Raw genomic sequence first — 21,910 nt, forward strand, 5'->3', positions numbered from 1 at the left:
GGACCCCTGCCTCCGATGTCATGTCTCGTTCAGAATCGTCAGGATTAAAATTTAGACTGCAGACCTGAAGATTTTTTAGACGATCCACTGGTATATTCTCGTCGTATTTCAGATTCTGTACCGCTCTGACTCTTCGCCTGCAGCGATCGATGTCTTTGACTGGAAAACGGGAGTATTTCACTTCACACCTGTGGCGCTAATTTCAAATATTATTGCTCCTATCGATTACAGAGAAAACCAGCTTTGACTGACAGTGGCTTTTTCCAGGGCGATTTGCTCTTTTAAGACAGCAGTTTTCAAATTGTGATGACTTTAAGGGAGGCACAGCGTCAGAAACTTCTGCGATGTGTGGGGCAATATTGATTTTTAGTGACTACAGAGAGAGAGAGAGAGAGAGAGAGAGGAGACTAATGATGGAGCGAGCAGAAAACGGAGCAAGTATGACGACTCTTTAAAGTGTGGATTGTTCATGGATTGGTCCTGATGATGCCACAGTGTGTGTAGAGGTGCTAGCTACTGACGGTATGAGACCATGTAAAATCCAGGGTCACATTGAGCAGTCTGTGGAGACTGAGAGCCCACAAGTTTTATGTACTGTCTTAAACCACCCACGCTGCCCACCCTTTAAATAACACAGGTACAGGTTCTGAGCTTCATTTGGTGTCACATGACCAAAGATGTCCAAAGTCCTGTGTGGCAAACAGAGCGGGCATTTTTTTATGAATTTAAAGAAACATGACGCCATTTTTTTCCCTCTAAATTAATTTTGTAAAGCAGAAATGTCTGTTTCCATCTCGTTATCGGGGCTTTCCTGAGTGACCCGTTCAGATTTGTGTCCATCTCGAGTATTAAGCACCAGTAACAGCCTCTTTATGAGCTGTAACATGAATATGGGTCAGTAAGCAGAAGAACCTGATGACACTGAGCCAAGATGCTGCACCGGAGAGAGGGCGAACGGTGTGATAACTCAGGTGGAGGAAGAAATGAGAGAGGGATGTTCTCGGCCCCAGACTGAAACTTGAGATAGGAGAGTGTGTGTGTGTGTGTGTGTGTGTGTGTGTGTGTGTGTGTGTGTGTGTGTGTGTGTGTGTGTTTAGATGAGCGATGAACAGACAACGCTTGTCCTCAAGTCAAAGAGCTCCAGTGGCTAAAACCCCATCGGGCACTAACACACACACACACACACACACACACACACACACACACACACACGGACAGGTGATACATCATGTATGTGAGAAGCAGGAGGGGACGCTGGGGGGGGAGAGAGTGAAAAGAAGGGATGGACAGATGAGAAGGAGGTGAAGAAGAGGAGGAGCTGTAGGGGAACAGGAGGGCGAGGAGGGGGCACTAAAGAGCAACGCACAGAATTCATGACATCCACGTAGTAAACAAACTATGTCAGGTACGGCGGTGCGTCTCCCTTTAACTTAGTGAGACGCACAAACTCGCTCACATAAAACAAAGTACTTTATTGTCTCGTAGCACCCGATACCACCGTCGTCATGAGGAAGCCGACTTGTCATCAGCTGACTCATCTTATGAGTGTACAAGTTTGGAGGCAGCGGAGACAAAGGAGCCCCTCGACTCATGACACCCCGTGTTTGGTAGCTTCCATCCCGAGGGCAGACTCTCTCCATAGAGGATGACGAGGACACCGTTCAATGATTTGCTCTCCCTAAAATTATGAATCACCCTCTTTACTATTCCTAATTTTCACCGTATACATACTTGATTGGTTCCCTATTAATTTATTACAAACCCAATTTACTTGTTTGCTACAGTTACAAATCAAACTCTCAAAATACTTAGATACCGTCGAAAAATCGATTTAATTATTCAAATGAAATTTAAAAAAGATTAACTTTCAAAATAAAAGCTCCTGAAGTCGAGCCTTCTGTAATTACTGATATTAAAAGATAACACATTGGTGATGTTAGATTAACTGCAAACCAAGTCAGGATATGTGACTTTTAAAACCCTACAAAACAACAAAGTCCAGTATGATGGATCATTTTTGACCTATAACAGTTTTCCAGAGATTTTAGTGAAATCCTCTGGCTGCCATCAGTAGATAGAAGATGCTAACATTTGTATATTAATGCACAGAGTGCATGAAGTTTGGCAGAAGTGTTGGTAGTGTTCCCTTATACCCCTTCCCACCAAAATTAGCGTGTTGACACAGGTTTTTCAGACCTGAGAAGACTAAATAGAATAAATGCCGATTGTCTGTTTTCCCATTGCCAGTGAAGTATTCTCCTGTCGGTCTCTTTTCTGCTGCGTCACCGCCTGACGTCACGAACACGCCAGAGACAGGGTTAGTATAGAATAGTACACACAGAGAACTTACATTATACTCTTTGCAAAGCAGCATGGAGGCCAGTGAAGATGTTACGGTGGTTAGGTCTTTATTGTATCTCATTCAGTCTGTTTATCGAACTCGGCGCCGACATATTTGGAATGATGTTCAGAGATTAGCATGTGGACCCCCGTTTTTTTTGTTTCCATCATTGCCAATCAGAGCCGAGGCGACGATCTACTGTCATTTGACCCGGGTCTGAATGCCGATTGTAACCTTTTCCACTAAGCACAACAAGCCGGGTTTTAGCGGGTGTGTGGGAAAGGGGCTCTACATTTCATCATCCAGGATTAACTGCAAAGTATCAAGAAAAAAGCAGGTTGTGCTAACAAGTGTAAAAACAATAAGCTTCTAGCAGAGGACACATCGGTAGCCCAAATTGTCAACAAGAAGTTTCACGAAATGTTGTTTAGACTTTTTGAGCAGCAAGTCACGTGAGAAACTTTCTGTGTTTCAAGCCAGAAATCATTTTAACGTAATAAATTGGTGCCAACAGGTGTATTTTAATTTAAAATCGATGCAAGTGTAGCTTTAAGTCTCGGGTGGTGATGAGAGGGGGGAGGAAGCAAGTGATGGACAGCCAGAGGGAGGGAAAGAGAGATGAGGAGGGGGAGATGGAGGGATGGAGGGAGGTGTATAGTGCAGCAGAAACTTCCCATGCTGGCCTCCCAGTGTGGCTACGTAATGAGGGCAAGGGACACAGACACACACACACACACACACTCGCAGACACACACTCGGGGCTGAGCATGGCCCCACGGCTGATTAGCGGCACACAAAGGCCCCAAACAGAAGTAGCAGAGGACACACAATGGGAGCAGGGCCTCAAGGCGTGGTTTACTTCTGCCCCGAGGGAGGAGGGGGGGCGAGAGAGGAAGAGAGGCAGGGAGAGAGAGAGAGAGAGAGAGAGAGGGTCCCACTGAGCTGGCAAACGAAGAGGGGGGAGGAGAGAGGGTTCGCTGGGGTTAGAGAAGTGACAGAGGAAGAGAGGAGTTTTGTTTTTGTCCTGATGAAGACGTGCTGCGTTTACACTGAGGCCTGTTTGCAGCGAGCGCAGCATCAGGAAGTAAGATGAATGGGTCAGCGTCACGGCTGCTTGTTTTATGTCCCGTGCAGGCTCCCGTCCACCTGTCCTGGACCACACTTTAAATTCAGAAACCTCAGACGTTAAATATATTAGCAGTTAGCATTCCTGGCTAAGATGCATCTCAGGCCGATGGTTGTAGTCTGTTCCAGCCTTCTCTTATTGTCTGGCAGTGCGGTAAATACTTCAGCACGTTCCTCCGAGCGATCATGACATGCTACTTCGCCACAAAACCACCGCGCATTTAAAAAAAAATAAATACAAAACAAACGGATTTCACACGCTGCCAAAACACAAATTAAATTCATTAAAACAACACGAGATGCCCGAGGCAGCAATGAAACACCACAATATGAATGATGTCATCTCGTTTTGCACACTCGTGTTCTTAAAGTTGTCAGAACGTTTGAATGAAAACACGCCCTCTGATTCACACTGACTGTATCACTTCATTAAAGTCCCGACCCAGTGTGCTTCATAAGGCTCCGTGCCCACTGACTCATCACTAAGACAGCGGGCATTAAAGAGGAGAAGCAATAACTCTGACTCCACAATCACTCCTCTGCGGTGACAGAGTATAAATGACCGGCAGAGAAAGGGACATAATAGAATATAAAGATAGCTTTATTAGACATTTAATAAAGAACATAAACCTTTTAAGGCCTCTTTATCCTGTGAGATATTACTCTCCAAGACCAAAGTGACAATCAAGACTGATTGATGAGATGTCCGTGCGTGGATAGTTCCTCTTTGATACATTTGGAGGTACATTTATCACCATCTGATGTGCCTAAAATATGGTATTGTACAAATAAACAGATGTTATCACACTGTGGGTGAATACTCGATTCTGATTGGCTGCAGGGTGTTCATTTATTCCTCAGAATTGGACAGTTATGAAGTAGGTCCAGTTACGCTGTCTGTTCACCTTTCTCAATCATGTGCTGGCTGCGTATCGGTCTGTATCGAAGTCAAAGCCTGCGGGACATAAGCATTTCTTTTACCCATACTTTCCTGATAATAGCAACCTCGTCGGCATTATCCCTGACATACGTCTCACACAAGGCCTTTTGACACAGCCAGTTCAAGGCGGGATTATTACGCCTCTGTTACGTTTCGTCTTTTAAGTAAAAAGCACGGCAGCGTAATGGCGGGGCGAAGTCGTTCCGCCTCTGAGCCGGCATCGGAGGCAGTAACAGAGGCGAAACAGCGTCAGTGTAAACGGTGTAGTGAGCAGGGCGGGTCAGCGCTGCGTGTGTGTGCATGTGAAGCATACAGTATATAGTTTACACCTCGTGCATGTTTCGCTTCCACAATCATGAAACGCAATGATAGAACACACACTGGGGTAACTTTGTGCCGCCGTTGCTCAGTCCAATGAAAAAGGGCAAAGGCTGCATGACGGAGGAGCTGCGTTACTGCTCTGAGGCGGAATTGCAAAGTAAAAAGAGCTACAGAGTCTCAGTGATGGGAGAGGAGCTTGCACAAAGTGTTTGGAAGTCTTATAATTAGAAATATAACCAACACGTACTCATACCTTTACTGCAGATTTGGTAGATAAGCAATCCCAAAACTTGATACATGACTGTTTATGAGGACAAGTGAAAGACTTAGCAGAGACACACGAGGTTGTTGGTGTGAACTGGTCACAGTTTGGTCATGTTAAGGCACCAAAATGACTCATTACATAAGTTTTTACAGAAACAACAACCCACTTAGTGGAAGTCTCGTGTTTGGCCAGTCCGCCCAGCCTGACATTCAAGATTCAAGATGTTTATTGTCACTCCGGTTATACAAGTACAGTCATGTGGAACTTTTGGCTGGGAGGCTCCATTTAAGAAGGGTTTATATTAAGTATAAAAGAAAGAAGAAGGAGACATACTTTATTCATTTTTCACTGTGATTAGAAACATGCTACACAAACAAAGGCCCGAAAATACACACATGCACAACAACAAGACCCTATGGACATGCATAAATGGAGAGATGTCAGAGTAGCTACACATGGACATGTGCCCTGAGCAGTCGGTGCCTTGCTCAAAGACACCTTGACCGTAGCGGGAAGGACCAAGCCACCCTCTGGTTCCCAAGTCCCTACAGACTGAGCTACTTCTACTCCTAACGACGTTAAAATATAATAAAATATAATATAATAACAAAATAGTTTCCCGTTACGTGGAAATATTAGCTCTTTATTCTACATCTGACTTCTCCCTTTGCTCCTGTCATAAACACTCCGACCACTAGAGGTCCCCGCCTAACAAAGTCTTGTGAAGACGTTCTGATTTAAAAGAGCTTTTTACTGGTAAATTTATGTAAAATAAGTTAAACATAACTGGTTTAAAAAATAGTCCATTTATACAAAAATATTCACAGCACATGCAATGAGCGTGTCCATTAACGCTGTATACATCTTTCAAGGTGGAGGATCGCTTCCCAACTCCTGTATCACATCTAATGTTGCTGTTTTGTGCCACGCTTTGGAGGAGGTGGTTTAAAATCTTTAATAAATAAAGCATCTAAGAATAAAAACAAAAAGCTCACTATGAATCAAACTCGTAACAATCTGAGTAGGAAATGAAAGCTGCGATTAGCAGAGGCGGTCGCTCAGCCTTTAACTGCTCATTTTTCTAACCATAATTGTTTGAGTTATTGCTACCACAGTACATGTAGAGAGCTTTAAGTCACCCCAGCGGCTCTGTGCATAGATTAGTATCTACATATTTCTACAGAGAATGAATATTATATGGCAACCGCTAATGAACACGGCCTTCTTTTCACAGAGGAGCGGCGGCTGCTGTAATCTCCACTGTTCAATTAGCTGCACTGACCGGGACGCCACCTACACTTCATTAACACGGAGGGGAAGGTATGGAATTAACCTCTTTCCCACCGCCTCTCGCTCTGTCTTTCCTTTTTATATCTCAGCAGCAGTACAGTGAAAATATTCCAAATGAGTTTCTTTCTATCAGTTAAACATGATTTTACCTTAAAGTGGAAGCTTCAGGAATATTCCCGAACACCAGCGGAGAGGAAGAGGGAGAGCAGTAGGGGGATGGGGGGTTTAAATCCACAAAGACAATTTAGCTTTTCTGCCTCTTTTCCTGTTTTTCCAATTACTTAATGCTATTTAAATACACCCTCTCTCTCTCTCTCACACACACACACACACACACACTCTCTCACTCACATTAATGGTCCTTAGCATGGAGAGGCTCCTGAAATAAGTCACGCAGTAATTGTATTTGATAAATCATAAAGGGAGCCCATCAGACGAGAGCTAGCTGTAATAAAATGATAAAACAGACAATTATGAAAACATTTCCCGGCCTTTAATTTCCTAAACACACTCCGGAGAGAGAGAGAGCGTTTAATCTGGAGCGATTGGACGACACGTTCACGTCCCTCCTCTTTGACTCTTTGGATTACACCACAGGCCTCTGACGCGGTCGTAACAGGAGCAGCTCACTTCTGGTTTATATCCTCTCAGTCACTGATTTAGTTTCACATGATGTTTGTCCAGCAGTGAACTCCGTCTTTGTAGCAATTTTTGAAGATGGGTCGCACATCTACTCAGATGGACAGAATGAGCGTTAGACAAAGCAATGAAAACATCGATTTGAAAATGATTCCCACATTAGTTACTTTTTAACGTAAGACTTTTGCCCCTGACATGTTTAATTATTTTGAGTTATGCTCCTCAACTCTGGATGCGATTAATTTGGCCTTTGTGGAGCTTCGTTATGGCTCCTATTAACTATATGGCTTTCAGAGTCTTCAGATGGCTGTTCTGGTCACATTAGAAACATGTTTAATAATAGGATATCTGAAGTTGTGTTGGTTTGCGTCTTACACAAGTGATCCGCTGCAGGGTGTCACACATAACCAGATATGTGACTATGAGGAATCCCTAGCTAGTCTGTCTCGTCTTAATATTACAAATACACATGTGGGAGGAGACATGGGAACAACACGAGGCCACAGAGAAAGGAGGTCTTCTTCCAAAAGGCTAGCTTCTTGTGGACATCCGTTTCCAAAAATGGATGTCTGCAAGAATCCAAGTTGCTCGTGTGCCAATTAATAACCAAAAAAAGAAAAAAAAGGAAAATGTAATGTTGCAGGTGTTACGATCCCTCCCCCCTCACAATACTTCCCGGGCTCTGAATCTTGCACTCTCATTTGCTTTAGGTTGTCATTGCTGTCACTGCCAACCTTCAACCTTCAACCTTTGACCTTACCTGACGCACCTTTGTGATTGCATGGAGCAATTGCGATTAAAAGAATAGTTTGACAGTGGTATGGATTGATGCTGCTTATGTCTGTACGGCAAATCCGAAGGTTCAGCCAGCAGCTAGTTAGCTTAGCATAGCATGAATAGTGGTATGATAACACAGATGAGCTTTGTTTGAAGCTAACACAATCTGCCTAGTATCGCCTCTAAAGATCACATCTCTTTTGTTAGCCCATTAAAAAAAGTTCAACAACATCTGTTTGTGGTTTGGTGGTGTGGTACTACTTTCTGACCCGATGCTGAGACTTCCTACAGGCTTATCAAGAAAGAAGCAGAAACTCCAGATAGAGTGTTTTCATCCTTTAATGTAGCTCTTCAAAACAGCTAATAAAGTTATTCCCCAAAATGTCAAACTATCCCTTTAATGTATCCTCCCTGTCTACTTTTTTATATACTCCTATTTTTATTGTTTGTTATATATGAACATGGAACGGATGAGGGGCCTAGGACGATACAGTAATGTACATATATAGCACTTTTCTATTCTTCTTCAGGCCACTGAAAGTGCTTTTTACACTTCATGTGACATTCAGCCTTTCACACACCGATGGCGATGCCTTCAAGAGCAATTCGGGCGTTCAGTGTGTTGCCCAAGGACACTTCAACATGTTGACTCTTGCAGTCGGGGGATCGGACCCCCGACCTGAAGGAAGACTCTTGAGCCACAGCTGCCCCAGTATGATTAAAAGAATACTGTAGCTTGATTGAAATATAATCAGTAAACAGATAAATAAATCATTGATAATCGTAGTATAGAGTACAGTACTTGTACATTAACCAACCTGATGTCGCAGCTATTGAAATATTATGAAGGTTACTGCAAAATAACCGACCAGATTTAAAAATAGAGCGTCGGCCGTCACGTCGGGTTTCACCATGATACACTAAGAAATCTGACGGCACCAAACGCACCATTGTCACCAGATCACATTAACCCTTTGAGCCACAGATTCTTTCACGCGTGTGTAAAAATCACTTTCCCCTCCGACTCCTGCAGCAGAGAGCGAGCCATGACGCTGTGAGATGTGCGCCACAAAGAGTTAAAAAGGAATCAGATGTCTTGTGTAAATGCAGCCAGACTTTGTGTGTGTGTGTGTGTGTGTGTGTGTGTGTGTGTGTGTGTGTGTGTGTGTGTGTGTGTGTGTGTGTGTGTGTGTGTGTGTGTGTGTCTGCTGCTGCTGCTGCTGTGTAAAATAACATGGAAAAGGTGATTTTCCACTATAGTGAGGCTTCCACGCTGTGCTCCCCTCGGGCAGCGGCAGAGACATGATTGAATTTTTGCATGTGTGTGTGTGAGGACATTGGTTTGATTTGACTAAGACATGCACTCTTTGCTGTGTCTACATGTATATACTGCATCTTCTCCTGTTGTTTTTCCATGTTATTGGATGAGTAATGACTACATGATGTGCCCCTGCAGTAAACAAACAATATTCCAACAAATGCATGTTTTTTTTTAAGCAAAAGGAACGCCACATTCCTCCCTGTTATTCCTCAAAAGTAGACTTCCTGGAGACGTAGGGTTTTCAAATTAAAACACTTACGCATACCTGAGTCTTGTCTTTCTCTCGACAACACGCACTTCAACGCTGCTTCTCTGTCCTCCTGCAGGTGATGCTGGTGGTGGGGCCGGGTGGAGCACAAGAGATGGAGAGTAAATGAGAGCCTGCTGTCAGAGGTGCGAGCCATTTCCAGGTGAAGCAAACCGAATTAAAGTGAATCAAGCTGAACGGATCTGAACTGGAATGACCTGGACTCAATTGAAATGAAAGCTCTCTGAGGTTTTGGAGGGGAAAAATGTTCAAGCAGAGAAATACCTTCGAATGACACAGATGAAAACCTTCTGTCGTGTATACCTGTTGGTTTGGGGGTCTCCTGTGCTGTATTTGATGTATAGTGTCTTAAATCGCAACCATGCATGTTTACACACTGCTTCAGTTTTCTGTTAAATATTACATTAAAAATATGCCAATGTCTTCTAAGTTTATTTCAGCCTCATATATTTATTGTTTGTAAAAGTACGTCACCTCTTTCAGGGACCATAATGAATTAATAGTCCAGTATTTTTGGGGCAAACTGAACCCTGAGCTTGGGCTACATCTTTAGGCTGTATGTAAACTTTTCTTCTTATCTGTGGCCAGAAGAACGATAATGTTTGTTCAAGTTTTAAGATCATTTTGTAATGATAATAGTTTGGGAAAATAAAAATTAAAGCCGCATGAGTGCAATATATGTGGGGAAGCATTTGTGCTCCTTATTGTCCTAAAGTAATCAATCAATCAAAATGATCTGTAAATGATGCTGTGACGGCTGAATAAACCAGATGAATCCTTTCAGAGGTCATACCTGCCTCCCTAACTTCACTTCCTTTCTGCTCTGCTATTTGGCTCAGGGACTACACTGTCTTCTGTTAGCTGTGTGCCAATCCAGGTGCTGCTTCCTTCGAAGGAGGCGGTGTACAGAGGCTGAGTCACTCACAGCCTGTGTAGACGTTAAAGCCGAACTGAAATGAGACGGTCTGGTCTACGGAGGATTTCCTGATTGCATCACCAGCTGTTCCCGCCCTTACCCTTGCGTCACCAAACCAAACAGCTACCTAGCAGCCTAATTAGCTAGCATAACTCACGTCATGAAACTTGGAAAGGATGCACCCATTGGATCCGTCGTGGCCCGGGAAAGGGAGGACGCATTTATCGGCCGCATCTGAAGGAGCCTTCGAAATGGGACAGCCTTTGACACGCCGCTGTGATGCAGTCAGCCTGTACATACGGCCTTTGAAGGCTGCAGCCCCTGGATTGGGACACGGCTACAGAGTGCAGGAGAATGTTTGGGTTGCTTGGCAACAAAAGTCCAGTTTCATTCAAGTTGTGGAACTAGTTGAGTTGGTTTATAATTGTTAATTATTACTGCTTACTAATATTTGCTGCTTGTGTGACTGCTGTATAAAAGCAATCTTAAATAAAATCACACGTAGGGTCTGCCTTCCCTCTGATGGGATTTTGCTTGATTACATTATGTCACTGGGACCTGAGGTTCCCTGGTGAACGCTTCCTCATTCCGCTCTGTGTAACTGTTGCTTTGCAAAATGACAATAAAGTTTGATTCAATTTTTCCAGAAGATTTTCAGCCTGTTTCCTTTTGTTTGTGTATCTTTAAATTCGTGAGAATAGGTGGTCTGCTTTTACAAACTTGTGCAGAGAAACCTTAAAAGACGTTTTGATCACAACTTTCTCTGGTGTAAAAAAGCTTTAGCCTTTCCTCTCTGTTTGCCAGGAGTCCTTCTGAGAAGCTGAAACTCCTTTTTGAATCTTCACGTGTGTGTTTAATGTTCTGGATATAAAAATAAAGCTCTTTGTCATCGTTTAAACATTTAATAAAGATTCAATGTTAACATGTAACGCCCTATGCAAGCTCGAATAGCATGCGTCTTTTATTTCTATACATATGAAATGTATAAAATGTTCGGGTTTGGATTCTTATTCAGCTTTATGCTTCAGATACACAAACACTACTCAAGTAAGTGTTGTGAGTTGACACACAAAATCTCTGCATGCACGCACACACACACACACACACACACACGCACACACAGTGAGAACAGTAGCCCCTGGCTATCTGCAGCAGTGAGTGTAAATGATCCAATATCTGCGGTCATAACTCACAGCCACACAGGCTACTGATGGAAGCTGACACCCAATGTCTCTGTCTGTGTGTTTGTGTGTGTGTGTGTGTGTGTGTGTGTGTGTGAGAGAGGGAGAGAGAGAGTCATTTTAGACGCTTCATGTCGCTTCCCTTCTGTCTCCTCTCCTCGTCCTCCTCTCCTCGTCCTCGATGCCTCGGGTGATGAAACTGACTCTGTTACATCAGACCAGCACCAGCAGCCCGCCTTTTTCCTCCACCCATCCACACACACACACACATACACGCTTGTTTGCCCACACTCTCGAGCCACATGAGTGTGTTTAACCTTATTGATTAGGTCTTGACTATTGACACAGATCGGGGTGATCCGTCACTGGTATCTGTGTTTGCAGGGCGGAGAGGAGCTGATAGTGATGGATGACGGATTAATCAGTAAGAGAAGTGAAAACACAAACTCATCTGTGACAATGGCTCTTTTTTCTGTGTGAAGTAAAAACTATTTAAACTTTTTTATTTACATAATTTATTTTCAAATTTTAACGTGGATAACAAGCAAAACATGCAGTTCTTTCTTTAGAAAACATTTAGTAAAGGTTACGGAAAGATCTGGCATTTGTAATTCGGCAGGACAGGAAATAGACACATTGTAATGGTTGTGGCATATTGTTGTGGACCTGCTTGACTCCAAGTGCTACAATTATTATCATCAGTCTTATTTATATTATCATTAATGAAGCGACGCCTGCGAGCTAGTTCAGGCAGACAACTCGAGCTGCACTGTTTTCACACCTTCTTGTTCTCCATGATCACCTGACAAATGCTTCCTCCCACTTTGGCGGCCTATTTAAGCTGAACCATTCCCGCTCTCTCCCTCTGCTCTGCCATCACCACCGCTGTCCTGCACCAGTACGGCACTCTGACTTTCAGCCCCACCACCACCCCAGCATGATGGCTGCCGCGCAAAGAAAATGTAGGAGAAACAGAGCGGGGGACGGTGCCGACGGTGTGTTCTGTCCACCAAACAAACTCAATTATTCTGCTGTGATCTCGGAATTAACAGTGACCTCCTCGAGTGTCTCCATGTCTGTTGTTTACATCCCGCACATCCAGTAGTTGCATACGGCCTGAGCTCGCTGGTCTGCCCTCTAGAGGTACCCTCCAGTAACACGTAACAGTTACGTTCATGACACAGCTGGTTGTGTACGTGAGGCCAGGCAGCAAGTACATCTCGGGCTGAAGATATATATTGTCTATCCTACAGGCAATTTAGAGTCACCAGTGAACCTAACGAGCGTGTCTTTGGACTTTGGGAGGAAGCTGGAGTGCCCGGAGGGAACCCACACATGCACGGGGAGAACATTCGCACAGAGAGGCCCATGTCGTCCGAAATGGGATTCAAACAAGGGACCACCGTGCAGCCCTGAACTACACTTGATATTGCAGATATTACACATATTTTCACTATTATTATTGGCATTGTAGCCATATGTCTGATGTCTCTGTTGTTTGTTTATCCCTCTCTCTCTTTCTCCCTCTATCCCCCTGTCTCGACAGATGGCTGTTCATCTGTTAAAGGACGTTCTTCATGCCACCGTTGCCCAATGTTGCCAAGCACTTGTCCTGTCTCTTTAAATGATATATGAAGTGTAGGTCTCAACCTGCTCTCTCTGTAAAGTGTCCTGAGATAACTTTCTATGATTTGGCGCTGTATCAATAAAAACTGACTGACTGATCAAAGTTTGGTTGTGTCACATGACAGGAAATGAGCCTGTAGATATTTAACTAATTAGTTGTCTGTTGTATTTATTGGTTATGATGAAGTAAACTATTCATATTGTGCAGTAGGAGTTGACCTTTGACCCCTATGAAGATAAGTGATGCTGTGATTTGAGTAACACATACTTTGGTATGAGGCCTCTGTGAGCCCATAGGTGCACCCTGCCTGCTTGTTCTACACTTCTATAATGAGCTCTCACATTTGACACATTCAAAGATCTTAAAAATACATTTATTAACATTCTTGTCCTAAATTCTACGTGTATAAAAAACCCAAACTCAAACTTTACTGCTGCACTGCATTGACGGAATCAGAAGGCCCTGCTGCTGTGGAATGTTGGGTTCTGTTCTATGACGGAACGGAACTCTGTCACAGTGACGAGAGGTTTCTTAAGACCTCGGCTTCTTCAGATCCGTCATTTCAAACCTGTTTGCTGGCCGGATAACTTCAAACCTCCCTTCAACCAAACCTGAGATATTTTAGCGGATTTAATTGTTTAACTGTTTTTACCTGAATTTACCTTCAGCATCGCTGACGTCACCGTCGCCTTTTAAAGTCTGGTAAGTTGGTTAAATCCTCCAAATGCAAGTTGTTCCCACAGAGAAACATGACAAGCTTCATGAACGCTTTGTTGAAATGTGGATATAAAATCACATTTTCTTCACTCGGTTTTTAATCCATCTCGTTTTAGAACAAATATCGTCGACATGTGTAGAAAACCGACTTCATTAATACAGAGGAACAGTGACAGTATAAATGTAGTAACATGAGGAGCAGATACTTCATCATGTCTCTCACTAGTGAATTGTTCCATCTTATACATTACTATACAAGTTTCTGTACTTTGAGTCTGTTAGTCATTAAATACATGTAATAATAATATGAAGCTTAAGTGGACTACTGATTGATGCATTAGCATTATTAAGCTTTGTTTGTTGCTTTCCTTTCTGAATTATGTTTCATATTAATATGCAACATCGTTCTCTTTGTTCTCCTCTCAGGTCTGATTTATAAATCCCAGAACTTGAACCATGATTGACAGCCAGCTGGTTGTAGGCGGTATGATCTCCTCGCCCTCCTCAAACTACGATGTTCAGGCTGTCCTGGGGAGCGGCTCCTTCGGAGTCGTCGCACAATGTATCAATTTAGACACCAACCAAACGGTGGCTATAAAAGTCCTGAAGGACAAGAGACAAGTGGTGAAGGCCAAGGAGGAGGTACAGCACTAGTTCTGTTCATCAGTGTTTCACATGTGTGATAATTCAAAGCCACATTGAATCCACTTCAAATCTCTAACATCTCATTTCTTCCTCAGGTGGCCATCCTCAAAATGCTGAAAGAGCTCGACTGTGGCAAATTTAACATCGTCACACTGAACGAGACTTTCACTTTCTGGAGAGGATTCTGTCTGGAGTTCGAGAAACTGGACATCAACCTCCGACAGTTTCTATGGAAGAGACATTACGAGGCCCTGAGCCTGATCGAGATCCGTCCCATGATTCAGCAGGTAGGATTTTGTTATAAAACTAATTACAATGTAGAGTCTAAAGCAGGAGATACAGACATATATGACAGTGTAGTTACAATCCAAGTTTTACCGTCCATCAAAATATATCTTACTTCTCAATCTGAAACTGTGATTCTTACTCTTTGTCCTGATCTCAGTTGGCTATAGGTCTCAACTTTTTAAAGAATGCAGGGATTGTTCACGCTGACCTAAAGCCCGAGAACATCATGATGGTGGACCATGAAGGGCAGCCGTTTAGACTGAAAATTATCGACTTCAGTATGGCCCTGAACAATCCTGAACAATACACCGGTGTTACTGTAGTGACCCGATGGTACAGGTAAGTGAATGACGACACGTCTGTGTATCTGCAGCCCTTTTCACACATGCACTCCTGACAAGCTGAAAGAAAAGTTAAAGACGATCTACGCCTGAAATTTTCTAGAGTTTCCCTTTCACTCGTGTCCCCGTCGGATCTCATGAATCTGGACGGAACATAAAAAGTGCGTTGCGTCCTCCACAACCGGAGAACAATTTTGGCGTCGGCCCTCACAGCCAGAAGCTGCTAAATCATCTCTCCAACTTGCAGACATCTTTGCTTTTGTCGTCTTGTTAATTATCCTTCTTCTTTAACCTCGGCTGTTTCACGAGGACAATGTTTTCAGGAGTGCAGTGCGTGTGTGAGCGGGGCTTGTGACAGCTGATTCAAAAAGGAGGTCAAATAAGACAGCATACAGGAGTTCAGCTCTCTCTGAGTCTTTACAGCGTCTCTAACGTGTTTGTGTTTCTCTGCTTGTCTCAGAGCTCCAGAGATCATCCTGGGAAATCCCATCAGCGAGGCCATCGACGTTTGGTCTCTGGGCTGCATCGCTGCAGAAATGCTGATGAACAAAGTCTTGTTTCTCGAGTTCAACAATTATGAAATGGTGAGTATCACACTTTGATAATCCTCCACTTCAAACAAACCATTTGTTTAAGACAAAGCCTAAATCCATGAAGAAACATTGACCTTGCAAACATCTTGCGTCCTGACCTGAGATCATTTATCTTTAACTTGTTGGTACAATTCTCCTGTGCAACATAAGATACCTGAAGAAATTGTGTTGTGTCCACAGATGAAAAAAATCTTCCACACCGTCGGACCAGTTCCTTACCACATGGTGGCCGCTTCTCTGTATGGTGAGCAGTATTTCAAGGTCAGCGACTCAGCGCTGGGACGCCACACCTTTAGATTTAAGGTAATATTTCTTTTTTCTGAGTCTGATTTTAATGTCTGTTTGTCGCTGCTTAAAGAATGAACTTAAAAACTCACATCTCCAAAAGCGTCTGCTAAACTGTAACATCTCTTCTCTCTAGGCAAAACACGAGGCCAGAAGCGTTCGTTTGCGCCACCGCAACTTAACGAACCTGATGAGTGTAAGACATCTCTCAGAAAACGTGTTTTCATACCAAATACATTAAGACGTATCAGAAAACTTTACAAACTTCAGCTTTACTGATTGTATTGTTTTATTCTGCTCCAGTCCAACGTGGCCTGGAAGCTCACCAGCGAAAATCGCAGAGCCGACAAGTGCGACCGATTGAGCTTTGTCGACCTGGTGACAAAGACCCTGAAGATGGATGGTGCGGAGAGAATCACACCAGCAGAAATCCTCCAGCATCCCTTCATCACCATGAGCCACCTTGTTGGCACCTTTGAACACAGCTGCCAGTAAGTGTGTGTTTACATTCTGTGTGTTTTATCTGTGCTGATATATAGAGATCAGGCTCTGACTCTGTGATTGGTTACCTTTCAGTGTGAAGTCCAGCATGAAGCTGATGAGCGCTTTTAAGCCACCCAGCCCACAGAGCAGCATCAACAGTAACAGCCAATCAGCAAAGAGAAAGAGGGGCGCTGAGGAGGACACAGAGTGTGGCAACAGGTACGTATTTAAATTATGTACATGCATTTATTATTTTGAGATATAGATTTATTTAAAAACAGCATCAGCATGTAGCTTCACATAAAATACTCTTTGTCATGTATACATTGTGGTTTGTGTCGGATTAAACAAGTTTGATATCCAGTGAGCTTTAGTGATGATGGTAGGTGGATTTAGAGACATCCAGGTCAGCTGTTTCCCCGTGCATACAATCTGTGTGCTAAGCTAAGCTAAGCTAATCGACTCCCAGCTCTGCAGTAGCTCCGTAGTTAATGCTTATAACTCATTCATTTATCCAACTGTCAGCAAAGATTTCTTCCCATATGTATCTATCAATCGCTTCAAGATTCAAGAGACTCAAACTGTTATTTGATCGATCTAGAAGCCCTGACACCACCCCTGTGAAGAAAGCGAGGACTGAGCGTGAAGAAGCAGCAAAACCGGGAAACACCAGCCCACAAAAGTCTCGCCTGCAGAAGAGAAAGTGGGACCATGATGATCCAGGCTCCGACGGCAGCCCCACTGTGGACTACACTCAGAAGCTCATGGAAGATGTTTGTAGTAAGTAAACCTGGCAACACACACCATGATCCATTTAGAGACTAGGTCAGACTTGGTGAGATATTTGTGCTGTATTAGTTTGCTGAACAATCAAACACCTCTCTTACAGAACTGTTCAGCAGACCAGGAGACACCAGTTCCAGCCCGACTGCGGTCGATCAGACCAGGAAGAGGACGAGGGCCGATGAAGACGCTGCAGGCTCCAAGGAAGAGCAAAGACCCTCCCCCGTCAAGACAAGGAGAATCGAATGATTGCATATGTTACCGGCAATGAGTGTATATATAGATGGACAGCGAGTCTCCATCTGCTCCAATTGTTGGTAATTGATGCCAAAATAGCCCCTACGATAGGCGCTGCCATCTTGGGTTGGCAACATCATATGGAGCCACAGACTACGCAGTAGAGATCGGCTACTTACCGAAAAAACTTACCGAAAAAACAGAAAGGATCCCGCACGCTGGCGTGTTTAACAGCAGAACAGCTTCTTGTGTTGGTCTGAGGTTAACGTTCGCAGGTGTGGGAACTTCAATGACTGTTGTGATTGTTTTAGTTATGTTTCTACTCGCAGATCGTCCTCCACTCTGCTCACCCGGAACTGATCGGCTGCAGGAGCCGAATTTGTCAACAGAGCTGTCAATCATCATTTTGACAGCATCAAATAACTCATTAAAAATAAACTTAAATATAACAAAAATATAATTATCGTATTTTGATTTTATAGTTTGACTCATGTCACACCTGTTAACATGGAGGAGGCGGGCTTTATGACCTATACTGCAGCCAGCCAGCAGGGGGCGCCCGACATGTTTTGGCTTCACTTTTAGGGAGCTGTCATGTCGTCCATCTTTTTATACAGTCCATGGTTACCGTCCTCAAGCCTAGAGGTACCTGGGCCAGTAGCAACCTGCTGCCACAGGTCCTATAGAGCCTGTAGAGCAATGAGGAAAACACACACTGTTAGTGTCGTCAGCTCGGCACACCGTTTATTCTGCTGATTGATTGATTGTCTTTATATTAAGATCCTTTAATGAGCTTATTTGTCCGAGCTTTGAAGCAGTAATCAGCTCTGGTCATGTGACAATTTACACTAAACATGTGAAACTGCACACGTGTTATTAAGAGGTTTTATTCTTTCAATATTTTCTGGAAATGCATCGATACATCATTCAGTAACATTTTAGGATCCTTTAACTGAAAAGGTTTTTTATGGTCACTATTGTGACCGATGGAATTCAATGTGTGTCGTCTGGGTCGAGCTCATCAGAAGTCCACTCCTCATCACATCCTGCATCCTTCCTCCACCACCTCCACCAGTGTCCAGACTCCATCGGCGGGTCTCCTATCCTGCTCTCGGCCTCACTACCCCTCAAAATACGTGGAGACGCCTCGACTTTGCACATTTCTTATTGTGCACTTTGAAAATAAATAATTGTTCAATCATTATAAAGTCGCTCCTGGTTGAAATATAAATGTTATACGAAGTGAAGAGTTTCCCTTTAGATGGCATGGTTAGACTTAAAGATACGGTAAACACTTTGTTAGAGAAGCATCTCTACATCCCGAACAGGAAGCAATACATCAGATGACAACAATAGAAAAAAATCTGCAGCTTTCAAAGAAATGTTAAAGTCTGTCCACTCACGTGATTCAGATCAAGTAAAACTAGGTTAGGCATGAAGTAGCAGAGAGGCCAGCTTGAGGTGGCAGTCTGGGTCAAACAACACAGGAGCTTCATCCAGGAGACCAGGGCTGGACTCAAGTGTAGGATAACCCAACTGGGGCCCTGACTCTTTAAGGGGTGACATGAACTATGTGTGTGCACACAGACTACAAACAGTATTTATGGAACATATCTGTCTCCACTAATCAAACCTACTTTAACTAACAACAGTAAGGTGTCGTACAGGTGTTCTAATCCTGTGTATAGGCTTTAAATTGAACATAGTGTAAACATATAAATCATCCGCGATTAGTTCTTTAATGACTCAGAGAGAAAGATGTATCTCCAGAAGTCACAGTATAAAGTACCAACAACATAAAATATCACTAGCAGCCTGTTTCATCACAGCCTAACAAGCTGATTCGAGTCGGCAGATAGCCAATCACATATTAGGATTACAGGGTGTCACCTAAAGTGGCCTTCATTATGTGGGACCACGGCACCCCAGGCCGACCCCTGGAAACGTCCCTGGACAGGAAGAAAACAGATGCTACCACATGCATCTCTATGACAACGCAAAGATGTGTGATACAACCTGGGATTGCACCACGTATGCTTTACTATCTCTATCACAGGATTACTCGACTCCAGCTTTTGCCTCTGAGGGACTACAGAAAAAAATGTGCACATACTTGTGCACCTTGTTTCTTTTCCTGGCGTTTATCACAGGGCTCTCTCTCCCGTGTCAGGGACTGGGCTCTTCTTTGGATGCTCAGAGGACTCTTTTACTCTCCCCTCACGTATTCAAGCAGCTTTTTTGATGGGCATGGTACAAGCGGATAAAAGTTTTTAATAAAGATTGGAAGAAACCAACTCCATCATGTTGCAGGAACTAGGGATGCACCGATACCACTTTGTTTCAGACCAAGTACAAGTACTTACATTTGGGTACTTGCCGATACCGAGTACCAATATGAGTACTTAATAATTACAGTTCTCATAATGACTTTAAAAGCATGTTTCATTTTCATCACGTGTTACTCACTTTCTGACTGCAACAAAGTAAATCGACAGAATGATGCAACTGTTGCTGACATTTTAACACTCAACTTTGTTCTACTTAACAAACAAACATGTCACTGCCACACCTTTTACTTTCATGTAACCTATAACACAGTCAGTGGATTTCAGTATAACACAACAAACCACATATCGTGTAAAAAAGGTCACGTGATGAGCACTCCCATTGCTGAGGGCACCTGAACGCAGCACTACACAACGCATCCCTCCCCGAAACACGGCAGTGAGGGAGACATGCCCGGACTTGTTTACTGCACTTACTTCGGAGCCGTCAGTGATCGCTGATGGACTCTTTTTATCGTGTGTGCGTCCATGAATATGTAAGTTAGTTTGCCTTAATGTTTATGTTACACTCTGTAAGCTTCAGTTTGGCCGTGAGTGGACATGTTAGTGCTGTCTGTGAGGACAAAAGTGCTCCTTCTCCGCCTACCTGCTTAACTAACGGGAGGCTAACGTCAAACCGTAAAGTGGTATTCGGCTGCAGCACTCGACGTAGTTTTACAAGTACTGAGTACGAGTACTTAAGCTCCGATACTGGCCGATACCCGATACTGGTATCTATCGGATGGCACTAAACAGTTATACAGTATGCGGGAGATATGTTCTGCTTTGTGCGATTGTGTCTTTGTAAAATAAGGCTGAACTGTTTTCTGTTAGTCGTAGGATTTTGTGTGGTTTATTTGTTGTTATTCAAAATATGTCAAAAACATTAAATGAATATAAAGATATAGCTCCGAGGATAAAAAAACAACAACTAAATGCTTTTGATTGTTTAAGACAGCCTCCGTGAAGCAGCAGTTTTTCAGCTTCATCTCACCTGCTGTCACTGGATGTAACGCGACGTGTGCTTCCCTGTGATCTCCTGTATTTACTGTAATCACACTCCACATTCTCATGTCGCTTACAAGAGAGAAAACAAACAGTGTAGCACATTATCCTGTCAGTTACAGTGTCAGGAAAAGTGTGTTACTGCGAACATGGCAGCTAGACGCAGAGGTGGCTCAGAGGTTTGTCAGAGAGCATGTGAACGCACACACACACACACACGCACACACGTATGCTGTAATTGAAAACCTACCCCTCTAACATTGTGAAATGCCCTTAAGCCCTCTGGAATACTCTCTTCATCTCACCTCACACACACACACACACACACACACTAGAATGTGAAAGCGAAAGAAAAACGGTTTAACATTATTACAGTTCAGCTATAAGGTCAGCGAGAAGGCATCTCTGTCTCCCTGTCTCTCTCTCTCTCTCTCTCTCTGTCGAGCTGCCGAAGCATAAAACCAAAATTCGATTTCACCCTTGAAGGAGACTCCTGCTAATTATCTGTTAGATTGGTGGGAGGAAGACAGGCACACAAGCAGACAGACAGATGAACACAAGCAGTCTTTAGAATTAAACCCTTACAATGATTAAAATCCTGTATCTGCATGTGTCTGCTATTTCAGGACTAACAGGCTGCATATTGCTCCCGCAGCTACGACTGTATGTTGCCAGTGACATGTAATTGAAATAAAGCGGATGTTCATTGCTCAGAAATAAAATACAGGTACACATGTTTAGAATGGAACACCTGGTGAACCATAAAAGTTTAGTAAAGTCAGGTGCAGCTTGCTGTCTGGATCGTGATCGCTGGATGTCTGCAGTCTTACACTGAACAAATAAAACCATGCGATGTTATTTTGACCGTCTCACTTAGGTGATAAAAACATTCAATTATATTTAGTCCTTCTTTAGTGCTCTATACTCAGTACTGTGACCAAGTCCCAAGTAAGTCTCAAGTCATTTTTTTCTTCAAGGCAAGTCAAGTCCCAGGTTATGTCGAGTCAAGTCAAGTCACAGGTTATGTCAAGTCAAGTCAAGTCACAGGTTATGTCAAGTCAAGTCAAGTCACAGGTTATGTCAAGTCAAGTCAAGTCACAGGTTATGTCGAGTCAAGTCAAGTCACAGGTTATGTCAAGTCATGTCGAGTCGAGTCTTGAGTTAAGGCAAGTCAAGTTGAGTCGAGTCAAGTCGAGTT

At 43.4% G+C, this 21,910-nt stretch overlaps 1 long non-coding RNA gene across 3 annotated transcripts in view; it reads left to right on the forward strand.

The window, feature by feature from the left end:
• The window catches only part of LOC138606924 (uncharacterized), a 93,180-nt gene extending 82,328 nt beyond the window's left edge, over window positions 1–10,852 (forward strand). For 2 of the 3 annotated variants that reach the window (XR_011309384.1, XR_011309382.1), the window contains 2 exons: window positions 6,227–6,312; window positions 9,346–10,852. This is a non-coding gene — a long non-coding RNA (uncharacterized lncRNA). The remainder of the gene's footprint in view (window positions 1–6,226; window positions 6,313–9,345) is intronic. The other variant, XR_011309383.1, reaches the window with a different exon arrangement.
• Window positions 10,853–21,910: the final 11,058 nt, after the last annotated feature.

The sequence above is a fragment of the Semicossyphus pulcher genome, unplaced genomic scaffold (genome assembly GCF_022749685.1).
Source record: "Semicossyphus pulcher isolate SPU_LCO1_2020_fin unplaced genomic scaffold, fSemPul1.0.p SCAF_4, whole genome shotgun sequence".
In the NCBI taxonomy this organism is placed as follows: Eukaryota; Metazoa; Chordata; class Actinopteri; order Labriformes; family Labridae; genus Semicossyphus; species Semicossyphus pulcher.